This window comes from Pan troglodytes, chromosome 18, assembly GCF_028858775.2.
Source record: "Pan troglodytes isolate AG18354 chromosome 18, NHGRI_mPanTro3-v2.0_pri, whole genome shotgun sequence".
Classification (NCBI taxonomy): domain Eukaryota; kingdom Metazoa; phylum Chordata; class Mammalia; order Primates; family Hominidae; genus Pan; species Pan troglodytes.
Genome location: NC_072416.2, coordinates 46,750,929 through 46,778,312, shown reverse-complemented (window position 1 = coordinate 46,778,312; position 27,384 = coordinate 46,750,929). Strand labels below are relative to the sequence as shown.

General features: G+C 37.3%; 1 long non-coding RNA gene across 1 annotated transcript in view; it reads left to right on the top strand.

Moving 5' to 3' along the window:
• Positions 1-2,376: 2,376 nt before the first annotated feature.
• Positions 2,377-27,384, top strand: part of LOC134808812 (uncharacterized) — a 53,436-nt gene continuing 28,428 nt past the window's right edge. Inside the window, exon 1 of the long non-coding RNA XR_010152609.1 lies at positions 2,377-2,597. This is a non-coding gene — a long non-coding RNA (uncharacterized LOC134808812). The remainder of the gene's footprint in view (positions 2,598-27,384) is intronic.

Sequence of the window (27,384 nt, the reverse complement as noted above, 5' to 3'; positions counted from 1 at the left end):
AGTGGGAGGCAAAGAAGTAAAGCAGTTGCCCAGAAAAGGCAAGCTGCTAGAACCACAAGAAGAGAGGGGTGCAGATTACCACTTGCTTCTCCAAGCACAAGTTATTTGAAGGACGTTTTCTATCCTATGTGGCTCAGGACTCTATGCTAGATTCGACTCTCAGTGGATGCTCAGTTACTGCTATTGGTCAATGGGCTTATTTCTTCAGTGGACTGAGCCAATGGGTAGAGTTTCCTCCCGGATAGAGGGCAGGGAAAGCTTTGTCCACAGTAGGGTAGTGTAGCTAAAAGTGTTCTTAACTTGTACTAGCAGAGAAAGAGTTTCTTCTTAGCCAGTGCATCATTCATCATCTTGAAATCAATTAACTAATTAGGGTCATCCCTTGACCCTGTTAAGCTTGGAGTTGAAATTGCTGTAAATGTATTTTAAAGAGAGAAAAAGTAAAGACTGCAAGGTGAGGGTGGGTGTTACTCTCTGGGGTGGGTCTATGGGATGATCCTGTTTTTTAAAGCATTTTCTCATATGTTTTCATCACTCTCTTCCACGGAAAGACCTACTGAGGGCTGTTCAGTTGGTCTCCCAGATGGCCCCTCTCTCAGGAGGTTTCTCTCATGAAAAAAATGACCTGTTAGCAGCTGCAGAGCTCAGTGAAGTCAATCTGGTGCTTGGTGTGACATCACCCATGAGACTGTAGGAAAATCAATGTCATAACTCATTATTGGGGAGGAAGTCAGCCTGGATCTGGACCTGGACTCCCTCCCTGCCCCATCAGGCATGTATGGGCTAGAGGGAAAAGACTAGCCACCAAGCCTCAGAGGGGTTTCCTAATCTAAGCCTCTAAGATAGTAAGATCAGAGGTCAGAGAGGCTAACAGCAATGAAAGGCAGAAGGGCAGAGTCAAACCTGTGGTTGAGCCACAGTAAGAGGGAGATGAGGAAGACAGGTCTGCTGAAAGGAAGGTCTAGATTAGTTCCAGAGAGGCACTGCAGGCACCAGGAGATATGGCTCTTTGTGTGGTTTCCAGGCACACTCGTGTGGTTTTAACATTTTCTTTCAAAGGCTCCAGATATTCTAGAGAGTTTCCACTGTGCTATTTAGTAATTTGTCTTCTCCCCTTCATTTCTTTCTTTATTTTCCCTTGTCCTCAGTCCTTTCCTTCATCTCTTTCTTCCTTCTCTCCCTTTCCTCTCCCTACCCCTCCTCTACTCCTTCCACAAGCACTTGCTGATAATCTCTTTCATGCCTTTGTTACGATAGGGGGATTATGGAATTGAGAGCTTGGATTTCTCCTTGAATAGATGACCAAGACTGCCAGTTATTTAAAATTCAGTACCTGTAAACAGCTTATGAGCACACCATATTTTAATGCCTGCCTGTGTTTAGTCAAATACTGAGAACATATGTCTCTTTGTAAATCTACTCCCAGGACTGCTCAGAGTGATTCAGAAAACACTCGTAAATGTGCCAGCATTCATCTTCCCCCTCTAGTGGAAAGGATTCCCTCACAAAGAGCTCACTAATTTGTCACCAGACTTGCCCCACCTTAACACCTCCCCTCACAACCGTCGGACCCCAAAGAAGGGAGTATCTACAGCTCAGCATTCACAACCAAAATGGACAGAAGTAGCAAGCTGGTAGCAAACTCGCGGCATCCATCCATCTCTGGCATTTAATGGCAATGCTTCCAAGAATGAAGTAAAGAATGCCATACGGCACTGCAGAAAAACAAAGACACTAAAATTTAAGAGGGGAGTAAAATTTGTTTATAGACCTCACTAAAGAAAAGTTGCTGAGTATTGAGTCTAGAGACCCATGCTGCTGTTGTTGCTTGGGACTTTTTTGGAGGATTGGGAGAGGGCATGCACTATTTTCTGGGTTGAGCAGTTGCTTATTATTGTTGTGTTCAGGAGTCTTGTTTTAATCAAGGTCTGTTTTCAGGGGACATCATAATTTAACCAGGCTTTTAATCAACAACCCAAGAAATTCTAATAATGTAAAGACTACTTCAACAGAGCATTCTTCTAGCTTTAAGCATAAATTTCAGAATGCGCCAGCCAGAGTTTTATGAAATAGTAATTATTATTTATTGAGTGCCTATGTGTTCCAAGTATTTTTCATATATTATTTCATTTAAGTCTTAGAGCCATCCTCAAGGCAGTTATCATTTTTCCCACTTTAAAGTTGAGGGAGTTGAGATTCAGAGATAATAAGCAACATGTCCAAGGTCATGTTATAGTACACGGTGGAGCCAGAACTCAAATGCACGTTCCCTTCATTTCAGAGCCTGTGCTCTTTCTGTCACCTTACTGCTTTCACAACTGCACTGTTCTAACTGTGCTTTCTGGAATGTTTTGCTGAATCGTTGCCATAGGGCCCAGATAGGCAGAAGAGGAATGTTGTGAAAAGTGCTCCTTTGAGGCAGATCCTAACCTACTGCAGTGATCTTTCCCTAGAGAAGACTCACAGAACTGGCAATCATTGCACCAGGAGAGATGAATTGCTTTGCTCTGAAGTACAGAAATCTACCCAATGACACGGCACCCCACACACAACAAGGAGATGTGTACAAATATCTAGTTCATACAATTTCAATCAAGGTATTTTTCTAACCCAGACTTTATCATTTATCCTGTTTCAAAATGCTTATTAATCTTTTATTCTTCCTTTGGAAATACAGAATCACCTAGCCAACATGAAATCATTGTTCTACCTTTCCTCTTCCTTTAATATGATTAATATTTATTGAGTGTCAACTGTGTCAAGTACTCAAAACGTGTTTCTAACTTTTTTTACTCATTTATTTTATTTGACAGTTTTGTGGGGTATATATTAACACATTCTCAGGATAGCAAATAAATTTTATTTTGTGCACAAACTTGTTATTCAAAGGATATTTATTGGGCATTAGCCATATACCAGATAATGTTCTAGGCAGGGTTCTAATCTCTGGGTATAAAAAGGTTTAAAAAAAATAAAGCAGATGATTACAGTTATCTACATCTGTAAAACAAACCACCAAAACTTACCAGCTTGATAAAGAAAAAATAAATAAGACCTAGATAAATGGAAATACGTGCTCATGAATTTGAAGACTTGATATTGTTAAGATGTTAATTCTCTGCAAATTGATCTATAGACTCAATGCAATCCCAATCAAAATTCCAGCAGACATTTCATTACAAATTGACAGACATCCTAAAATTACATTAAAAAGTCAATAATCTGTGACAAAAACAACCTCAAAAAGGAAAAATATTGTTGGAGGACTCACTATCAGATTTAAAGACTTATTTTACAGCTGCAATAATCAAGACAATGTGGTATTGGTTTAAGGATAGACTTACGCATCAATGATACAGAACAGAGAGTTCAGAAATAGGTCCTCATTATATAGTTAATTGACAAAATGTGCTAAGATACTTCAGTGGGGAAAAGATGGGCTTTTCAATAAGTGGTGCTAGACTAATCCCAGTACAAAAATGAGAATCTCAATCCATATCCTGCACCATATTGGAAAAGTCTGAAAAGGATCATACATCCAAATATAAAATGTAAAACTCTAAAACTTTTTTTAAAAATATGAGAGAAATTTTTAAGATCTTGGGTTAGGCAACAATTTTATAAATGTAATCCATAAACAATATGATAAATTGAACTTCACAAAATTAAAATATCTGCTTCTCAGAAAACACTGAAAAAAATGTAAAGACAAGCCACAGACAAAGAGAAAATATTTGCAAAACACATATCAGATTAAGGGCTTCTATTCAGAATATAAAAAGAACATTTGTAATTCAATAATATAAGTTTTTTAAAAACATAAAAAATGAAAAAGATTTGAACTACTTCAAAAAAGAAGATATAAATAGCAAATAAGCACAGGAAAAAATACGTAACATAATTAGTCATCAGGAGGGTGCAAATTAAAATGAGGTAGCACTACACACCCATTAGAAGGATGGCTAAAAAAAAACCAAGACGTGTAAACTTCTCCATCTAACAACAGCAGAATATATACTATTCTCAAGCTCACGTGAATATGGGTATTATTCACCAAAATTGAACATATTCTGGGCCTTGTTAGGGGCCAGCTTCACAAATTTAAAACAGAAGTTACATGATATCTGCTGTCAGACCCCAATAGAACTAAACTAAAAATCAATAACAGAAAGATAACTGGAAAAACCTCAAAATAATTAGAGATTAAAGAACACACTTCTAAATAACACACAGGTCAAAGAAGATATCCCAAGATAAATTTTAAAATATTTTTAACTCAGTGAAGATTAAAATACAACTTACCAAAAGTTGTGGGACGCAGTGAAAGTAATTCTTAGAAAGGAATTTACAGCATTAAAAGTGTATATAAGAAAAGAAGTAAGTTCTAAAGCCAATAATCCAAGTTTCAACCTCAGGAAACAAGAAAAAAAAGAACAAATTAAATCCAAAGTAAACTGAAAAAATAATAAAAATTGAAACAGAAATCAATAAAATTGAAAACTGGAATCAATAGAGAAAATCAATGAAAAAGAAAGCTTGTTCTTCTGAAAGATAAATAAAATTAGGAAGCCTCTAGCCAAGATAACTAAGAGAAAAAGAGAGAGGCAGAAATTACTAATATCAGAAATGAGAGGGGACAACACTAAGGAACCCATGGGTATGAAAATAATAATACAAAAAATTATGGACAACTCTATGCCCACAAACTTGGTAACTTAGATTAAATGAACCAATTTCTTGAAAGAGACAATCTGCCAAAACACACACAAGAAGAAATAGACATCTGACTAGGACTAAATCTATTACAGAAATTGAATCAATAAATCGTAACTTTCTAAACAGAAAACACCAGGTCCAGATGGGCTCACTGATTAATTCTAGCAAACATTAAGGAAGAAATTATACCATTTCTCTACAATATCTTTCAGAAGACAGAAGCAGATGGAATATTTTCTTTTTTTATTTTATTATTATTATACTTTAAGTTTTAGGGTACATGTGCACAACGTGCAGGTTTGTTACATATGTATGTATGTGTCATGTTGGTGTGCTGCACCCATTAACTCGTCATTTAGCATTAGGTATAGCTCCTAACACTATCCCTCCCCGCTCCCCCCACCCCACAACTGTCCCCGGTATGTGATGTTCCCCTTCCTGTGTCATGTGTTCTCATTGTTCAATTCCCACCTATGAGTGAGAACATGTGGTGTTTGGTTTTTTGTCCTTGCGATAGTTTGCTGGGAATGATGGTTTCCAGCTTCATCCATGTCCCTACGAAGGACATGAACTCATCAATTTTTATGGCTGCATAGTATTCCATGGTGTATATGTACCACATTTTCTTAATCCACTCTATCGTTGTTGGACATTTGGCTTGGTTCCAAGTCTTTGCTATTGTGAATAGTGCCGCAATAGACATTCATGTGCATGTGTCTTTATAGCAGCATGATTTATAATCCTTTGGGTATATACCCAGTAATGGGATGGCTGGGTCAAATGGTATTTCTAGTTCTAGATCCCTGAGGAATCACCACACTGTCTTCCACAATGGTTGAACTAGTTTACAGTTCCACCAACAGTGTAAAAGTGTTCCTATGTCTCCACATCCTCTCCAGCACCTGTTGTTTCCTGACTTTTTAATGATGGCCATTCTAACTGGTGTGAGATGGTATCTCATTGTGGTTTTGATTTGCATTTCTCTGATGGCCAGTGATCATGAGCATTTTTTCATGTGTTTTTTGGCTGCATAAATGCAGACGGAATACTTTCTAATTAATTATATGAGGCCAGAATCACCCAGATACCAAAACCAGACAAAATATTATAAGGAAAGAAAACTATAGACCAATATTGTTCATGAATATAAATGCAAAGACTCTTACAAAAATATTAGCAAATCAAATTCAATAATGTATAAAAAGATATATACACTATGACCAAGTGGGATTTATCCCAGATATGCAAGGCTGGTTCAACATTGGAAAATCAGCAATATAATTTATCACAGCAACTGGGTAGAGAAGAAAAATTACCATATCAATATTTGCAGAAAAAGCAATTAACAAGATCCAACACACATTCATGAAAAAAATTATTAGGGAACATCCTCAACTTTAAAGGAAAATATATATATATAAAAAAGCCTACAGCTAACATTATACTTAATGTTGACAAACTCAAAGCATTCCCTTGAAGATCAGAAACAAGGCAAAAATATCCCCTTACTACCCTTTGTCAACATTGAATGAATGTCCTAGTTAATGCAATAAGACAAGAAAATGAAATTAAAGGTATACTGATTAGGAAAGAAGAAATAAAACTGTCTTTGCCAGCAGATGGTATGTTCATCCATGCAGAAAATCTGAAAGAATAGACCAAAATGAAGTCCAGGAACTAATAAGTAATTATGACAAGGTTGCAGGATATAAGGATAATATAAAAAGGGACAATCACTTTCCTATATGCTAGCAATGAACAAGTGGAATTTGAGATTAAAAAGCATTTACATTCACTTAGGTAATACTATAATATGATACTTAGGTAATACTATAATATTCTTAGGTATAATATTTATACCTAAGAAATTCTTAGGTATAATATTTATACCTAAGAAATTCTTAGGTATAATATTTATACCTAAGAAATTCTTAGGTATAATATTTATACCTAAGAAATACTTAGGTATAAATTGAATAAAATATATACAAAGCTATATGAGGAAAATTATAAAATTCTGATAAAAGAAATTTAAAAATAACTAAATATATGGATAGACCACACTCATGGATTGGGTGACTCGATATTGTCAAGATATCAATCCTACACACCCTGGTTTATATATTTAATGCAATCCCAATCAAACCCCTGCTAGTTATTTAGACATCTGCAAATTGATTTTAAAGTTTATATGACGAGCAAAAGAGTCAGAATACGTAACACAGTATTGAAGGACAAGAACAAAGTTGGAGAACTCGCAGTACCTGACTTTGAGACTCACTATAAAACTACATTAATCAAGACCATGTGGTATTGGCAAAAGAACAGACAAATAGATCAATGGAACAGAAGAGAGAGCCCAGAAATAGACTCACATGAATATAGTAAACTGATCTTTGACAAAGGAGCAAAGGCTATGCAGTGGAGAAAGGAAAGTATTTTCAACAAATAGTGCCAGAAAAACTAAACATACACAAGCAGAAAATGAACTTAGAAACAGACCATACACCCTTTACATAAATTAACTCAAAACTGATCACAGACTATAACACAAAACTATAAAACTCCTAAAGATAACATAGGATAAAATCCAGATGACCTTGAATTTGGTGATAATATTTTACATATGATAATAGCACCATGATTTATGAAAGAAAGAATTGAGGGGAAGCTGAACTTCATTAAAATAAAAACTTTTGTTCTTCCAAAGACACTGTCAAGAGAATAAAAAGACAAGCCACAGACTAGGAGAAAATATTTGCAAAAGACATATACAAATATACAAATAACTCTTAAAACTCAACAATAAGAAAACACACAAACTGATTTTTAAAATGGCCAAAGACCCTAAAAGACCGCTTACCAAAGAAGATACAGAGATGGCAAATAAGCCTATAAAATCATGCTTCACATCAGTATCATCATAGAATTGAAAAGTAAACAACAGTGAGATACCACTGCATACCTATTAATGTAGCCAAAATCCCTTCTGGGGATGAACGGAGGCACAAGGAAGACAAGCAGGCTTTTGCTGTATCTATAATGTCTCATTTCTTATTTTTCAGATGAACCTTAAGAGAATTATGCTGAGTGAAAAAAGTCAATCCCAAAAGATTATATATTGTATTATTGCACTTATTATTCATTATTCCATATAATAATATTCCATTGACATGAAAAAATTATAGAAATGAAGGACAGATGAGCAGCTGTAAGAGGTCAAGAGTCGGACACCAAATGCTGATGAGAATGTGGAACAACACTAACTCTCATTTATTGCTGGTGGGGATGCAAAACCATGCAGCCTCTTTGGAAGACAGTTTGGCAGTTTTCTACTACTATAATCTGATTGTGTCCTCCTGAAAATTCAAATGTTAAAATCCTAACCCCCAAGGTAATGGTATTGGGAAATGGGTCCTTTGGGGGCTGATTAGTTCATGAAGGTGGAACACTCATTAATTGGATTAGTATCTTCATAAACAGGCCCAACAGAAACCCTTCATCCATTTCACCATGTGAGGACACAGCAAGAATACACAATTCTGCTGTGGGTCTTCACCAGATACTGAATCTGTGTGCACCTTGATCTTGGACTTCCCAGATTCCAGAACTGTGAGAAATAAATTTCTCCCATTTTGAATCTACCCAGTTAAAGTATTTTGTAACAGAAGCCCAAATGAACTAAAACACCTACAAAGCTAAACATATTCTTGCCATATAATCCCGCAGTCACACTCCTTGTTATTTATCCAAAAGAGTTGAAAATATCTACACAATAACCTGCACAAGAATGTTTCTAGCACTTTATTCATAGTTACCAAAACTTGGAAACAACTAAGATGTCCTTCAGTAGGTGAATGGGTAAACTGGTATCTTCAGACAATGAAATATTTATTCAGCATTAAGAAGAAATAAGCTATCAAGCCATAAAAAAATGGAGAAATCTTAAATGCATATTACTAAGTTGAAAGAAGCCAATCTGAAAATGCTGCATACCATATGATTTTAATGATATGGCATTCTAGAAAATGCAAAACTATGGAGACAGTACAAAGATCAGTGGTGTTCAGGGTGCCATTGTTTTTGTCCCCACCAAAACTCATGTTGGAGCTTTAATTCCCAGTGTGGCAATGTTAAGAGGTGGAACCTTTAAGAGATGGGGTCCAGTGAGAAGCACTTAGGTCAGGGGGGCTCCACTATTGTGAGTAGGTTGGTGCTGTTCTTCTGGTGAGTTCTTTTCCTGGCAAGACTGGATTAGCTTTCACTGGTTCCCACAGAACCAGGCTGTTACAAAGTGAAATTGCCTCTCATGGTTGGTCCCTTGTGTCATATCCACATATTCTGTTTCTCTGCCATGTTATAATGTAGCATGAGGCCTTCACCAGACACAGAGCAGATTTTAGTGCTATGCTTCTTAGACTTCCCAGTCTCAAGAATCATGAGCCAAGTAAACCTTTTTTTTAAATAAATTACCCAATTTCAGGTATTCTGTTATAGCAACACAAAACAGACTAAGATAAGGGATTGGAGGGATAGAGAAATGTATAGGTGGAGTCCAAAGGATCTTTAGGATCCTATCATACTATCTATCATATTCTGTATGATACTATAAAGGTAAATACACATCACTTTAAATTTATTCAAACCCACAGAATGTACACCACCAAGAGTGAACCTCGATGTAAAGTATTAACTTTGTATGATAATGAAGCGTCTATGTAGGTTGATCAGGTAGAACAGATGTACCGCTTTGGTGGGGGATGTTGATAATGGAGAATCTGTGCATGTGTTGAGAAAGAATGGGATATCTTTATGCCTTCCTCTCAATTTTTCTGTCACTCTAAAGCTGCTCTAAAAAAGTAAATTCTTCTAATGATACAGTGGACTTTGGGGACTCAGGGGAAAGGATGAGGCATAAAAGACTACACATTGGGTACAGTGTACATTGCTTGGGCTATGGGTACACCAAAGTCTCAGAAATCACCACTAAAGAACTTATTCATGTAATCAAACACCACCTGTTTCCCAAAAACCTATTGAAATTAAAAATAAATTAAACAACAACAACAAAATGGCAGTTTATTAATGAAAATGTTATAAGATGCATTTAGGATAATATAGCCAAAAGAATGAAACTGAAAAAAAAGAGTGAATTATTCTTAAAAACCTGACAGAACAAAATGCTAGCAAAGATGAGAAGCAACTGGAACTCTCATGTATTTCTGGTGGAAATGCAAAATGGTACAGTCATTTTGGAAAACAGATTATCAGTATCTAATAAGGTTAAACATCCTAGTACCATATAACCCTGTAATTCTCACTCTTAGATATTTATCCAAAAGAAATGAAAACATGTATTCATATCAATACCTCTACACCAGACTTCATAGAAGCTTTAATCATAATCACTACAACTCAAATGTCTGTCAACTGGTAATTTGATTTTAAAAAACCAGTGGTGTATCTACACAATAGGATACCATTCAGGAATAAAAAGTAACAAGCCGCTAATACATGGAAAAACATATATTCAAAATGAAAACATCAAACAGCAAAGACTAAATAAACTCTATGATTCCATTTACTTGAGTTTCTGGAGAGAAAAAACTGTGAAAACCAGATCAGTGGTGTGAGAGGTTAAGGAGGAGGGTACAGGATTAACTGCAGAGGATTACAAGGGAAATTTGGGGAGTGATGGTGATAGTTATACAACTCTATGCATTTGTCAAAATGGCATATTTTTTAAATCTACATTTTGTCATTGTTGTTCGTACCTAGAAATATAATTGATTTTTTGTATATTTATCTAAGAACCAGTAAACTTGCTGAACTTTCCTATTACTGGTAATAATTTTAATCGAGATACTATTGGATTTTCTATGTATTGGATTTTATATAACTTGTGAATTGCTATTGGATTTTATATAACTTGTGAATTGTAAGGTTTTTGTTACTTTTCTTTGATTCCTTATATTTTTATTTGTTTTTATTACAATGACTACACCTTCAATTAAAATATTGTCCCTGAATTGTATAGAAATGTTTTTAAAATTTTTACTATGAATTATATTTGCAGTAGCTTTTTATAAGATGCTGTCAGTTTCAGGATGTGTTCTCATATTCCTAGTTTTATATAAATTTTTATTATCGATGGGTGTGTTAGTCACCTTGGGCTGCCATAATAAAAAAAAATGTAGACTGGGTAGCTTAAACAACAGAAATTTATTTTCTCACAGTTTTGAAAGCTACAAGTCCCAGATCAAGTGCCAGCTGATGCAGTTTCTAGTGAGGTCTCTCCTCCTGGCTAGTATATGGCTGCCTTCTTGATGCATCCTCACAGGGAAGAGAGAGAAAGGGAGAAAGAGCATTCTTCCTTTTGGAGGGTCACTAATTGCATCATAAAGGCCCCACCCTCATGATCTAATCAACCATATTTACCTCCCAAAGACTTCCTGACCAATAATCATCATATTGGGTGTTAGGGCTCAAAAATACTAATTTTGGAGGGATACAATTCAGTCCATAGCAATGTGTATTGAATTTTTACTAAATGCTTTTTCTCTACCTATTGAGGTGATTATACTTTTCTCTTTTTCTCTGTCAATGTGATAAATTAAACTAAAGGCTTTATATGTCAAATCTTCCTTATATTCCTGAAATAAAGTCTACTTAGTCATGATGCATTATTTTATTTATTTATTGCTTGATTCACATTGCTTTGCTAGCAGGTTATTTAGAATGTCTAAATAAACATAAAGAACATAATTTGCAGTTATCTTTTAGCTATTAAAAGCCTATAGTTTTTAAAATTCTCTTCAGGAATGTATCAAGGATATAAAAAATGTAGACAGGTTTTTATCCTTATTATTATATTGGATTATTTATACACAATTGGGCTCAGATGTTTTTGGGTGGTTTTGTTTGTTTGTTTGTTTTGAGACAGAGCTGTCACCCAGGCTAGAGTGCAGTGGTGTGATCTTGGATCACTGCAACCTCTGCCTCCCGGGTTCAAGCAATTCTTGTGCCTCAGCCTAGCTGGGACTACAGGCACACACCACCATGCCAGCTAATTTTTTGTATTTTTAGTAGAAATGGGATTTCACCGTGTTGGACAGGCTGATCTCAAACTCCTGACCTCAAGTGATCCACCTGCCTAAGCTCCCAAAGGGTTGGCATTACAGGTGTGAGCCACTGCACCCAGTCAGGGATCACATGTTTCTTAAAATGTGACAAAACACACTTATAAATCCAACTAACCTAGAAAAGTGTTGAATTATAGATTTTATACTTCTGTCTTCTCTAATGGTTATAAGTCTATTAAAGTTTTCTATTTTACCTTGAGTCCGTTTCTAAAAACAGTCAGTTTTTTTGTGTGTTTTCAGATGCATTGGCATAAAGTTGTTCATAGTGTTCTCTTACGATTTTTTCATCTCTACTGGATCAGTAGTCATTACCTTTTTCAGGTCTAATACTTTTTATTTATATCTACTCCATTTTTATCTGGATCAAGTTTGCCAGTTGTCTGTTTCACTAAGCTTCTTAAAAACCTAGACTTTCGTTTTATTTCATTCTCTTAATTTTTGTTCTTGTTTCTACTACTTATTTCCTTCTACTTATTGGGCTTGCTCTGTGTTCTATAGATTCTTATCTGAATAAATAAAATTCACTCAATATTTATCTTTTATTTGGGTAGTGATAATTAATTACTTCATGCTTTGAAATGAATAAAAAAATAGCTTAATAAACACGATGTACCTAGCTAAAGAAATAAGATGCAATGGAGACAACTTTTATTTCCCTCCTCTTCCTTTCTATCAGAAATAACCACTATCTAGCCAGGTGAACTGGCTCACACCTGTAATCCCAGCACTTTGGGAGGCTGAGGCAGGTGGATTGCTTGAGGCCAGTAGTTCAAGACCACCTTGGCCAACATGGTGAAACCCCATCTCTACTAAAAATACAAAAATTAGCCAGGTTTGGTGGACCCTGCCTGTAATCCCAGCTTCTTGGGAGGCTGAGGTGCTTGAACCCAGGAGGCAGAGATTGCAGTGAGCTGAGATCATACTACTGTGCTCCAGCCTAGGCAACACGGCAAGACTCTGTCTCAAAAAAAAAAAAAGTTTAAAGGTTATCATGCAAATGTATATTTTACCTTACTATGTAGGTATGCAACTCTAACCAGCATAGAGTATTATTGTGCATAGCTTTAAACTTACTATAAATGGGATGATGTCAGCGAGAGTCTAGAATACAAATTTCCAGTACTCATGCTTTTGCAGAAACACAAATTGGAACAACTATCCACACATGAAAATACCTTTACGAAGGCTAAGGAATCCAGGTGAGAGATTGCAGCACTTGGGTGGAGGACAGAAATAAGAAATGACACATTGAAGATGGTAGGAAAGACAGTTTCACATTGCCCACATCACCTCTCCCTGCCAGCCTGAACAGTACAGTATGGAGAGATACCCTCCACATAGGAGACGGAGAGTGAAATGGGCACCCAACTTTCCCACACACCCCAACACTAAGCCTACCCCAGTGAATTCTGGTGCCAACCCAGCCCCCATAACCCCAGGTTGCAGGTCTATCCCCGTGGCCACAGGATCCAGGCCAACTCCCACAGATCTCAGAACAAGATTTGCCCCAGTGGACCCCAGCACCACTCTGACTCCTGTAGACTCAGGCTCAAGGGTCATCCTGGCACCACCTTGGCCCCCATGAACCCAGGCTTCAAGCTGACACCCATGGACATGGACTCTAGGCCTGCCCCCACAGTCCTAAGCTCCAGGTTTAGCTTCCATGGACACAGGCTCCAGAATGGCTCCCATGAACCAAGCACCAGGCCAGTCCTTTGGTACCCAGGCAATATGCACTTTCACCTATTGACCCAGGCACCAATCCAGCCCACCCAAGAACTCCAGAAGCAAGTCTGTCCATGGATCCATCCAGATGGCTTGCTCCGAATCTCTTGATGGGCTGACTAGTAAAGGGCTCCTCCTGCCAAAGCCAGTCTGTAAATAGTAGAAAGGGTTCCTATTCCTTCAAATGTGCAGACACCAATTCAAGGCCACAAAGATCACAAATAATCAAGCAAATATGACACCATCAAATAAATAAAAAGTAACTGACACTAAAGAAATGGAGATCTGTGAATTTCCTGACACAGAATTCAAAATAATTGTCTCAAAGAAGTTGAGTGAGCTACAAGAGAACAACTAAATGAAATCAAGAAAACAATATGTAAGCAAAAAGAAAAGTTCAACAAAGAGATAGAAACCTGTGTTAGACCATTCTTGCTATAAAGAAGTACCTGAAGCTGGGTAATTAATAAAGAAAATAGGTTGGCCAGGTGCAGTGGCTCATGCCTGTAATCCCAACATTTTGGGAGGCCAAGGTGGGAGGATCACTGGAGGTCAGGAGTTCGAGACCAGCCTGACCAACATGGTGAAACCCCATCTCTACTAAAAGTACAAAAATTAGCCAGTCCTGGTGATGCAGGCTTGTAATCCCAGCTACCTGGAAGGCTGAGGCTGGAGAATTGCTTGAACCCAGGAGGCAGAGGTTGCAGTGAGTCGAGATCTCACCATTGCACTCCAGCCTGGGCAACAAAAATGAAACTCCATCACAAAGAAAAAGAAAGAAAAGAAAAGAAAATAGGTTTAATTGGCTTACAGTTCTGCAGGCTCTACAGGAAACATGGCACTGGCATCTGCTCAGCGTCTCCCTAGAGGGAGGCCTCAGGAAACTTTCCCTCATGGCATAAGGCAAAGCAGGAGCAGGTACATCATATAGTGAAAGGTGAAAACAGGAGCAGGTGGAAGGAGTAGATGCCACACACTTTTAAACAACCAGATCTCACCATAATTCACTATTGTGATGATAGCACCAAGGAGATGTTGCTAAATCATTTATGAGAAAGCTGCTGTCATGATTCAAACACCTCCTACCAGTCCCCACCTCCAACACTGGGAATTACATTTCATCATGAGATTTAGAGGCAACACATATTCAAACTATATCAAAACCATAAAAAAGAATTGATATGGTTTGGCTCTGTCCCCACCCAAATCTCAAATTGTGGCTCCCATAATTCCCATGTGTTGTGGGAGGGACCTAGTGGAAGATAACTGAATCATGGTGGCAGTTTCCTTCATACAGTTCTCGTTGTAGTGAATAAGTCTCATGAGATCTGATGGTTTTATAAAGGGAAACCCCTTTCACTTAGTTCTCATTTTTCTCTTGTCTGCCACCATGTAAGACATGCCTCTCCCCTTCTGCCATGATTATGAGGACTCCCCAGCCACATGGAAACTTGAGTCCATTAAACTTTTTTTTATGAATTACTCAGTCTCAGGTATGTCTTTATCAGCAACATGAAAACAGACTAATACAAGGACCAAACAAAAATCCTAGAGCTGAGAATACAATAACTAAAATGCAAAATTCAATGGAGTTTCAATGGACTCAATTAAGTAGAATAAAGAATCAGTGAACTTGAAAATAGATCATTTGAAAAGAACCAGAGAAACAAACAAACAGAAAAAGAATGAAAAAGAGTAAAGAATTCCTGTGGAACTCATAGGACCCCAAAAAAGCAAGCTAATATTCATACTATGGGAGTCCCAAAAGGAGCAGAAAAAGAGAAAGGAAAAGAAAGCTTACATAAGAAATAATAATGGAAAATTTCCCAAATTTGGAGAGGGAAATGAATATCCAGATCCATAAAGACCAAAGAACTGCAAATATTAAATATAAGATCTTTATTGAGACATATCATAATCAAATTCTCAAAAGTTAAATACAAAGCGAGAACTTTCAAAGTAGCTAGATAGGACAGGTGCAGTGGTTCATGCCTGTAATCCCAATACTTTAGGAGGCCAAGACAGATGGATCACTGAAGGTCAGGAGTTCCAGACCAGCCTGGTCAACATGGTGAGATCCCGTCTTTACTAAAAATATAAAAATCAGCTGGGCATGGTGGCAAGTGTGTGTAATCCCAGCTATTTGGAAGGCTGAGGCAAGAGAATTGCTTGAACCTTGGAGGTGGAGGTTGCAGTGAGCCAAGATCACGTCACTGCACTCCAGTCTGGGTGACATAGTGAGACTCCATCTCAAAAAATAAAGAAAATAATAATAATAAGCCCGGCGCGGTGGCTCATGCTTGTAATCCCAGCACTTTGGGAGGCCGAGGCAGCCAGATCACAAGGTCAGGAGATCGAGACCATCCTGGCTAACACCGTGAAACCCCATCTCTACTAAAAATACAAAAAAAATTAGCCAGGCATGGTGGCAGGCGCCTGTAGTCCCAGCCACTCAGGAGGCTGAGGCAGGAGAATGGTGTGAACCTGGGAGGTGGAGCTTGCAGTGAGCCAAGATCATGCCACTGCACTCCAACCTGGGTGACAGAGCAAGACTCCATCTCAAAAAAAAAAAAAACTAAATAAAAAGTAAAAAAAATAAAAATAAATAGAAAGTAGCGAGATAAGAGTGACTTGTCACATACAAAGGAATCTTCCTATGAATATCAGCAGATTTCTCAACAGAAACCTTGCATGCCAGGAGAGTAGGATGATATATTCAAAGTTCTAAAAGAAAAAAAATTGCCAACCAAGAACATTATACCTAACAAAGCACTCCTGCAGAAAGAAGAGAAATAAAGACTTTCCCAGAAATATAAAAGCTGTGGAAGTTCATCACTGTTAGACCTGCCTTATAAGAAATGCTAGAAGGAGTTCTTCAAGTTGACACAAAATGATGCTAACTAACAATATAAAAATATAAAACTCACCATAAAGGAAGACCCAGTGGTAGTCTTCCTTTCCACAGTGAAGATTGATTGAACCTCAAAATCTGTTTTATAAGAAGAAAAAAAAACAGTATTTTTTAAAGACTGTCCTAAAAATAATTTTGTTCACCTCTTAGTAACTTTAAGTCTTTAATAAAATATTTCAGGCCCAGCATGGTGGCTCATACCTATAATCCCAGCACTTTGGGAGGCTGAGGCCAGCAGATTGCTTGTGCTCACAAATTCAAGATCAGCCTGGGCAACATGGTAAAACCCCATCTTTACAAAAAATACAAAAAATTAGCCAGGCATTGTGGTATGCACCTGTGGTTCCAGCTTCTTGGGTGGCTGAGGTGGGAGGATTACTTGAGCCCAGGAGATTGATGCTGCAGTGAGTTGTAATCATGTCACTGCACTCCAGCTTAGGCAACAGTGAGACCCTTTCTTAAAAAAAATAAACAAGACAAAATATAATAAAATATACGTTCTAATATTAATCTTATTTTGACAATTAATGCAAAATATTCTTGTTTGCTTTCGTATTTTGATGTCTTGAAAATAAATGTAATTCAAATTTATAGCAGATATTGCTATAATACTGCTGTAAACCTAAAACTGCTCTAGAAAATAAAGCCAATATTTTTAAAGTAAAAATTAAAAAACAAATGGAATCACACAGTACATATCCTTCTAAGATGCCTTTTTTCCTTACTCAACATTAAGTGGTTGAGACTAAACTAAATAAACTCAGTTATGGTTTGCTTAACTGGTGTATAGTATCAATTCATTCATTTATTATTTACACATACACAATTTATTTGTTTACTTTCTCACTGATAAATATATAGGTTGAGTCCCAATTTTTTGCAGTAATAAATAATGTAGCTATGAATACTCTTGTAAATTTTTTGTGCCTAGTGTGAGTTACTTTAGGATATGTTATTTCCTTGTAGTGGAATTGTTGGGTCCTAAAGAACCAACTCTACAATTATTACCAAGATGTTTTCTAAAGTAGTAGTATCAATTTACACTCCTTCCAGCTCCATTATGAAAGTTTCTATCATTTCAAATTCTAGACTGCATTTGAAATTTTAAGTTTTACATTTTTGCCAATATGATTTTTGAAATACTATTTGTTTCTTCTTCCTTCAGTACATAGATTTAAAGCTATAAATTCCTAAGTATTGCTTTAGCTACATCTTATCAATTTTCATGTGCAATTTTTTTCATTGTTGCTTAGTACTAAATCTTTCCTAGTTTCTATCTTGTTGTTTGACCCATGAATTATTTTTAAATGTGCTTTTTAGAAAAATTATAAATGTACAAGTGATATGGGATTATTGTTTTGTTAATGATTAATCATTTTATTACATATGGTCAGAGAATGTGGTTTGTGTAACATTTGTTGTTTGGTATATTTTGAGACTTGCTTTGTAACCTAGTACTTGGTCAAGTTTTGTAACTGTTTGAGGTGTATTTGAAAAGAATGAATATTCTAGAACTGTTGCAAAAGGTCCAGTGTTCCTTATAGACCTATTATATCCACAATCATAATAGCAAATGAAGGCAATTGTGTTGTTTAAATTTTTCATGGCTTAATCGAAAAACCAATTAATGACAGTAATGCATTAAAACATTCTATATTTATTGTGGATTTGTCAACTTTTTTCTGTAATTCTTTTTTCTTTTGTTTTTGCTTTGTCTGGAAGGCTATATCATTAGATTTATGTAAGTATAAGGCATATGCAAGGAAAATACTCCTTCAATTATATCATAAAACTCTTTATCCTTAAATTTTTATTTTAGGTTCAAGAGCACATGTGCAGATTTGTTATATAGGTAAATTGGATGTCACAGGGGTTTGGTGTACAGATTGTTTTATCACTCGGGTAATAAGCATAGAGCCTGATAGGTAGTTTTTCAATCCTTACTCTCCTTCCAGCCTCCATCCTCAAGTAGGCTCCGATGTCCATTGTTCCATTTTTTTGTGTTCATATGTACTCGATGTTTAGCTCCCACTTAAAGTGAGAACATGTGATATTTGGTTTTCTGTTCCTATGGTAGTTTACTTAGGATAATAACCTCTATCTCCATCCATGTTGCTGCAAAGGACACGATTTCATTCTCTTTTATTGCTGCATAGTATTCCTTGGTGTGTTTGTGCCACATTTCCTTTATCCATTCTACCATCATTGGGCATTTAGGTCGATTCCATGTCTTTGCTATTGTGCTGCAACGAACATACACATGTATATGTGTCTTTATGGTAGAACAATCTATATTCCTTTGGATATATACACTATAATGCATTTGCTGGGTCAAATGCTAGTTCTGCTTTGAGTTCTTTGAGAAATCGCCAAACTACTTTCCACAGTGACTGAATTAATTTACCTTTCCACCAACAGTGTATAAGCATTTCCTTTTCTCCACAACCTCGCCAGCATCTATTATTTCTTGACATTTTAATAGTAGTCATTCTGATGGGTATGAGATGACATCTCACTGTGGTTTTGATTTGCATTTCTCTAATAATAAGTGATGTTGAGAATTTTTTCATATGTTTTTTGGCGACGTATGTGTCTTCTTCTGATAAGTGCCTGTTTAACAATGCTTTTTATATTATCACCTATATATTTGGCTGATATTAATATTACTATGCTGGTTACTTTTAGATAATATTTCTCTATTATGTGAATATACCAATATGTACATTTCCTTTGCTTTTGATAATTCTAGTCTGATTTTCTGAGTTTCCTACTCCAACATGTGAGTATATGTTTTTTTTAACTGGTAAAGGTTTATTTACCATTATTATAATTACCAGTTTATTTCCATTTATATATGCTATTTTATCTTTAGTTCCTATTTACTATAATTGTTCCTTATTGTTTTCTACCTGCACATTTTCAATGGAATTACCTGAGTTTTCTTTCTTCCTTTTTCTAGCCTAATTTAAAAATTTGAACTCTATTAGCATTCTATTGGACAGTAAAATTCTATTTCTTTTTTATTATTATACTTTAAGTTCTAGGGTACATGTGCACAATGTGCAGGTTTGTTACATATGTATACATGTGCCATATTGCTTTGCTGCACCTATTAACTCATCATTTACATTAGGTATCTCTCCTAATGCCCTCCCTCCCCCATCCCCCCACCCCACAACAGGCCCCAGTGTGTGATGTTCCCCACCCTATGTCCAAGTGTTCTCATTGTTCAATCCCCTCTATGAGTGAGAACATGTGGTGTTTGGTTTTCTGCCCTTGTGATAGTTTGCTTTGAATGATGATTTCCAGCTTCATCCATGTCCCTACAAAGGACATGAACTCATTCTTTTTATGGCTGCATAGTATTCCATGGGGTATATGTGCCACATTTTCTTAATCCAGTCTATCATTGATGGACATTTGAGTTGGTTTCAAGTCTTTGCTATTGTGAATAGGGCCACAATAAACATACATGTGCATGTGTCTTTATAGTAGCATGATTTATAATCGTTTGGGTATATACCCAGTAAAGAGATCGCTGGGTCTAACAGTATTTCTAGTTCTAGATCCTTGAGGAATCACCACATTATCCTCCACAATGGCTGAACTAGTTTACACTCCTACCAACAGTGTAAAAGTGTTCCTATTTCTCCACATCTTCTCCAGCACCTGTTGTTTCCTGACTTTTTAATGATCGTCATTCTAACTGGCGTGAGATGGTATCTCATTGTGGTTTTGATCTGAATTTCTCTGATGGCCAGTGATGATGAGCATTTTTTCATGTGTCTGTTGGCTGCAAAAATGTCTTCTTTTGAGAACTGTCTTCATATTCTTTGCCCACTTTTTGATGGGTTTGTTTGATTTTTTCTTGTAAATTTTTTTAAGTTCTTTGTAGATTCTGGATATTAGCCCTTTGTCAGATGGGTAGATTGCAAAAATTTTCTCCCATTCTGTAGGTGGCCTGTACACCCTGATGGTAGTTTCTTTTGCTGCGCAGAAGCTCTTTAGTTTAATTAGGTCCCATTTGTCAATTTTGGCTTTTGTTGCCATTGCTTTTGGTGTTTTAGTCATGAAGTCCTTGCCCATGCCTATGTCCTGAATGGTATTGCCTAGGTTTTCTTCTAAGGCCTTTATGGCTTTAGGTCTAACATTTAAGTCTTTAATCCATCTTGAATTAATTTTTGTATAAGGTGTAAGGAAGGGATCAAGTTTCAGCTTTCTACATATGGCTGGCCAGTTTTCCCAGCACCATTTATTAAATAGGGAATCCTTTCCCCATTTCTTGTTTTTGTCAGGTTTGTCAAAGATCAGATGGTTATAGATGTGTGATATTATTCCTTAGGCCTCTGTTCTGTTCCATTGGTCTATATCTCTGTTTTGGTACCACTACCATGCTCTTTTGGTTACTATAGCCTTGTAGTATAGTTTGAAATCAGGTAGCGTGAATCTTCCAGCTTTGTTCTTTTTGCTTAGGATTGTTTTGGCAACGCAGGCTCTTTTTTGGTTCCATATGAACTTTCAAGTAGTTTTTTCCAGTTCTGTGAAGAAAGTCATTGGTAGCTTGATGGGGATGGCATTGAATCTATAAATTACCTTGGGCAGTATGGCCATTTTTACAATATTGATTCTTCCTATCCATGAGCATGGAATGTTCTTCCATTTGTTTGTGTCCTCTTTTATTTCCTTGAGCAGTGGTTTGTAATTCTCCTTGAAGAGGTCCTTCACATCCATTGTAAGTTGGATTCCCAGGTATTTTATTCTCTTTGTAATAATTGTGAATGAGAGTTCATTCATGATTTGGCTCTCTGTTTGTCTGTTATTCGTGTATAGGAATGCTTGTGATTTTTGCACATTGATTTTGTATCCTGAGACTTTGCTGAAGTTGCTTATCAGCTTAAGGAGATTTTGGGCTAAGATGATGGGGTTTTCTAAATATACAATCATGTCATCTGCAAACAGGGACAATTTGACTTCCTCATTTCCTAATTGAATACCCTTTATTTCTTTCTGTTTCCTGATTGCCCTGGCCAGAACTTCCAACACTATGTTGAATAGGAGTGGTGAGAGAGGGCATCCCTGTCTTGTGCCAGTTTTCAAAGGGAATGCTTCCAGTTTTTGCCCATTCAGTATGATATTGGATCTTATTATTTTGAGATATATCCCATCAATATCTAGTTTATTTAGAGTTTTTAGCTTGAAGGGCTGTTGAATTTTGTCAATGGCCTTTTCTGCATCTACTGAGATAATCATGTGGTTTTTGTCTTTGGTTCTGTTTATGTGACACATTACGTTTATGATTTTCGTATATTGAACCAGACTTGCATCCCAGGGATGAAGCCAACTTGGTAGTGGTGGATAAGCTTTTTAATGTGTTGCTGGATTCGGTTTGCCAGTATTTTATTGAGAATTTTTGCATCGATGTTCATCAGGGATATTGGTCTAAAATTCTCTTTTTTTGTTGTGTCTCTGCCAGGCTTTGGTATGAGGATGACACTGGCCTCATAAAATGAGTTAGGGAGGATTCCCTCTTTTCCTATTGATTGGGATAGTTTCAGAAGGAATGGCACCAGTGCCTCTTTGTACCTCTGGTAGAATTTGGCTATGAATCCATCTGGTCCTGGACTTTTTTTTGGTTGGTAGGCTATTAATTATTGCCTCAATTTCAGAACTTGTTACTGGTGTATTCAGAGATTAAACTTCTTCCTGGTTTTGTCTTGGGAGGGTGTATGTGTCCAGGAATTTATCCATTTCCTCTAGATTTTCTAGTTTATTTGAGTAGAGATGTTTATAGTATTCTCTGATGATAGTTTGTATTTCTGCGGGATCGGTGGTGATATCCCCTTTATCACTTTTTATTGCATCTGTTTGATTCTTCTCTCTTTTCTTCTTTATTAGTCTTGTTAACGGTCTATCAGTTTTTGTTGATCTTTAAAAGAAAACCAGCACCTGAATTCACTGATTTTATTGAAGGGTTTTTTGTCTCTATCTCCTTCAGTTCTGCTCTGATCTTAGTTATTTCTTGCCTTCTGCTAGCTTTTGAATTTGTTTGCTCTTGCTTCTCTAGTTCTTTTTATTGTGAGTTTAGGCTGTTGATTTTAGATCTTTCCTGCTTTCTCTTGTGGGCATTTAGAACTATAAATTTCCCTCTACACACTGCTTTAAATGTGTCCCAGAGATTCTGGTACATTGTGTTTTTGTTCTCATTTGTTTCAAAGAACATCTTTATTTCTGCCTTCATTTCATTATTTACCCAGTAGTCATTCAGGAGCAGGTTGTTCAGTTTTCATGTAGTTGTGCAGTTTTGAGTGAGGTTCTAAGTCCTGTTTTCTAACTTGATTGAGCTGTGGTCTGAGACACAGTTTGTTGTGATTTCTGTTCTTTTACATTTGCTGAGGAGTGCTTTACTTCCAACTATGTCATCAATTTTGGAATAAGTGCGATGTGGTGCTGAGAAGAATGTATATCCTGTTGATTTGGGGTGGAGAGTTCTGTAGATGTCTATTAGGTCAGCTTGGTGCAGAGCTTAGTTCAAATCCTGGATATCCTTGTTAACCTTCTGTCTCATTGATCTGTCTAATATTGACAGTGGGTTGTTAAAAGTCTCCCATTATTAATGTGTGGGAGTCTAAGTCTCTTTGTAGGCCTCTAAGGGCTTGCTTTATGAATCTGGGTGCTTCTGTATTGGGTGCATATATATTTAGGATAGTTAGCTCTTCTTGTTGAATTGATCCCTTTACCATTATGTAATGGCCTTCTTTGTCTCTTTTGAACTTCATTGGTTTAAAATATGTTTTATTGGAGACTAGGATTGCAACCCCTGCTTTCTTTTGCTTTTGCTTTCCCTTTCCTTGGTAGATCTTCCTCCATCCGTTTATTTTGAGCCTATATGTGTCTCTGCATGTGAGATGGGTCTCCTGAATACAACACACTGATGGGTCTTGACTCTTTATCCAATTTGTCAGTCTGTGTCTTTTAATTGGGGGAATTTAGCCCATTTAAGGTTAATATTGTTGTGTGTGAATTGGATCCTGTCATGATGTTAGCTGGTTATTTTGCCCATTAGTTGATGCAGTTTCTTCCTAGCCTTGATGATCTTTACAATTTGGCATGTTTTTGCAGTGGCTGGTACCGGTTGTTCCTTTCCATGTTTAGTGCTTCCTTCAGGAGCTCTTTTAGGGCAGGCCTGGTGGTGACAAAATCTCTCAGCATTTGCTTGTCTGTAAAGGATTTTATTTCTCCTTCACTTATGAAGCTTAGTTTGGCTGGATATGAAATTCTGGGTTGAAAATTCTTTTCTTTAAGAATGTTGAATATTGGCCCCCACTCTCTTCTGGCTTGTAGAGTTTCTGCTGAGAGATCCACTGTTAGTCTGATGGGTTTCCCTTGTGGGTAACCCCACCTTTCTCTCTGGCTGCCCTTAACATTTTTTCCTTCATTTCAACTTTGGTGAATCTGACAATTATGTGTCTTGGAGCTGCTCTTCTCGAGGAGTATCTTTGAGGTGTCCTCTGTATTTCCTGAATTTGAATGTTGGCCTGCCTTGCTAGGTTGGGGAACTTCTCCTGGATAATATCCTGAAAAGTGTTTTCCAACTTGGTTCCATTCTCCCTGTCACTTTCAGGTATACCAATCAAACATAGATTTGGTCCTTTCATATAGTCCCATATTTCTTGGAGGCTTTGTTAGTTTCTTTTCACTCTTTTTTCTCTAATCTTGTCTTCTTGCTTTATTTCATTAATTTGATCTCCAATCGCTGATATCCTTTCTTCCACTTGATCGAATTGGCTATTGAAGCTTGTGCATGCATCATGAAGTTCTCATGCCATGATTTTCAGCTCCATCATGTCATTTAAGGTCTTCTCTACACTGTTTATTCTAGTTAGCCATTTGTGTAACCTTTTTTCGAGGTTTTTAGCTTCCTTGCAGTGGGTTCAAACATCCTCCTTTAACTTGGAGAAGTTTGTTATTACCGACCTTCTGAAGCCTAATTCTGTCAACTTGTCAAAGTCATTCTCTGTCTAGTCTTGTTCCCTTGTTGGCGAGGAGCTGCAATCCTTTGGAGGAGAAGAGGTGCTCTGTTTTTTGGAATCTTCAGCTTTTCTGCTCTTGTTTCTTCCCATCTTTGTGGTTTTATCTACTTTTCTTCTTTGATGTTGATGACCTACAGATGGGGTTTTGGTGTGGATGTCCTTTTTGTTGATGTAGATGCTATGCCTTTCTGTTTGTTAGTTTTCCTTCTAACTGTTAGATCCCTCAGCTGCAGGTCCGTTGGAGTTTGCTGGAGGTCCACTCCAGACCCTGTTTCCCTGGGTATCACCAGCAGAAGCTGTAGAACAGCAAATATTGCAGAACAGCAAGTATTGTTGCCTGATCCTTCCTCTGGAAGCTTCATCTCAGAGGGGCACCCAGCTGTATGAGGTGTCATTCAGCCCCTACTGGGAGGTGTCTCCCAGTTAGGCTACATGCGGGTCAGGGACCAACTTGAGGAGGAGGTCTGTCCATTCTCACAGCTGAAACACCATGCTGGGAAAACCACTGCTCCCTTCAGAGCTGTCAGACAAGGACGCTTAAGTCTGCAGAGGTTTCTGCTGCCTTTTGTTCATCTATGCCCTGCCCCCAGAGGTAGAGTCTACAGAGGCAGGCAGGCCTCGTTGAGCTGCAGTGGGCCCCACCCAGTTTGAGCTTCCTGGCCACTTTGTTTACCTACTCAAGCCTCAGCAATGGCGGAGGCCCCTCCCCAGCAAGGCTGCCACCTCACAGCTCGATCTTGGGCTGCTGCACTAGCAGTGAGCAAGGCTTTGTGGGTGTGGAACCCACTGAGCCATGCACGGGATATAATCTCCTGGTGTGCCATTTGTAAGACCATTGGAAAATTGCAGTATTTGGGTGGCAGTGACAGACTGCCTCCTCAAGTTGGTCCCTGACCCCCGATTTTCCAGCTACAGTTTGTCATGGCTTCCGTTGGCTAGGAAAGGGAAATCCCCCAACCCCTTATGCTTCTTGGGTGAGGCGATGCCCTGCCCTTCTTTGGCTAGCCCTCTGTGGACTGCATCCACAGTCCAACCAGTCCCAGTGAGATGAACCAGGCACCTCAGTTGGGAATGCAAAAATCACCCATCTTCTCCGTCGATCACGCTGGGAGCTGCAGACTGGAGCTGTTCTTAATTGGCCATCTTGGAACTGGCTCCCTAATATTCTATTTCTATTATTTTTGTGTTTTCTCTTAACTTTTAACATGCTGTGATGATTAATTTTATGTGTCAACTTTCTGGGCTAAGGAATGCTTTTAAAGCTGGTATAACATTATTTCTCCATGTGTCTCTCTGGCTGTTTTTGGAAGAGATTATTATTTGAATCATCACCCCGATTAAAGATTTCACTCATAATCCGATCCACTGAGAGCATGGATAGAACACTCATAATCCAATCATCCAAGCCATTGAAAGTATGGATAGAAAGGGCAAAGTTGCTGTCAGTTTGAGCCAGGACACCCTTCTTCTTCTCAGACATAAGCTCCTTGGTTCCCAGCCCTTCAGACTCAGACTGAATTATCCCACTAGGTTTCCTAGCTCTCCAGCTTACAGATGGCAGATTGTGGGACTGTTTGCCTTCCCTAATTATGTGAGTCAAGTCTCATAAAATGTGTATCCTATTGGTTCTGTTTCTACATAGAACCCTGCCTAATACACATGCATATCTGACTTAACAAAACGTAAGATTAATGAGTACCTCTACCTTCTTCCAAATGATACTATGGTTTCAGACCATGTTAACTACATTCACCAACCTCTTCTTTCTTACATGTTATTGTCATCTGGTATTTTATGTACACTTTGTTTTTACCTAATTTTTGTTTATATTTACCACTCTGTCTGCCAACATTTTTGTTAGCGAATTTTTTTTTTGTATTATGCTCCTTCCACATAGCTTTTATTTTTTTGTTCTTGAGGTTACCCTTTAGAGTTACTTTTCAGTGATGGTCTTAATAAGTTTATTTTAAAATATCTCCATTTTACTTTCACTCTTAGGGTTCACCCATATACTTCTTGAATAAAAAATTCTTGGTGTGGAATGAAAACAAAAATTTGAGGTTAAAAAATGAAACCAGGTACAGTGGTGCATCCCTGTAGTCTCAGATACTCAGGAGGCTTAGGTGGGTGGATTGCTTGAGCCCTCAGGAGTTCAAGGCTACAGTGCACCATGATCATGCCTGTGAATATCAACTGCACTCTAGCATGGGTAACATAGCAAGACTCGGTCTCAAAAAGAAAAAAGGAAAAAAAGAGGCATCAAAGACCTGAATATAGGACATAAAACTATAAAATTCTTAAAAGAAAACACAGGGGAAATGCTCCATGGCAGTGGATCTGGCAATAATTTCTTGGGTATGACACCAAAAGCTCAAGCAACAAAGACAACAAAAACAAAAATAGATAAATTGTACTACATCAAAATGAAAGACTCTGCACCAAAGTATACAGTCAACATAGTAAACAGGCAACCTCTGGAATGTGAAAAACATTTTCACATTATACATGTAATGTGAGATCAATATTCAGAATTTAGTTTTCTTGAGACTGTTAAAAGAAAAACGGTAAAAATAAATAAAAATTATTTTAAAAAATCAGAATATATAAAGAACTACAACTCAACAACAACAAGAAAAAAGTAGCCTGATTTAAAAATAGGCAAACAACTTAAACAGACATTTCTCCAAACAAGATACCTGAATGGCCAACAAGCATATGAAAAGGTGTTCAATATCACTAATCATTAGAGAAATGCAAATCAAAATCACAATGAAATATCACCATATACCCTCAGATGGCTACTCTTTTTTTTTTTTTTTTTGAGGTTTTGTTTTTTTTTCAATTGTTTTTCAGGAACAGG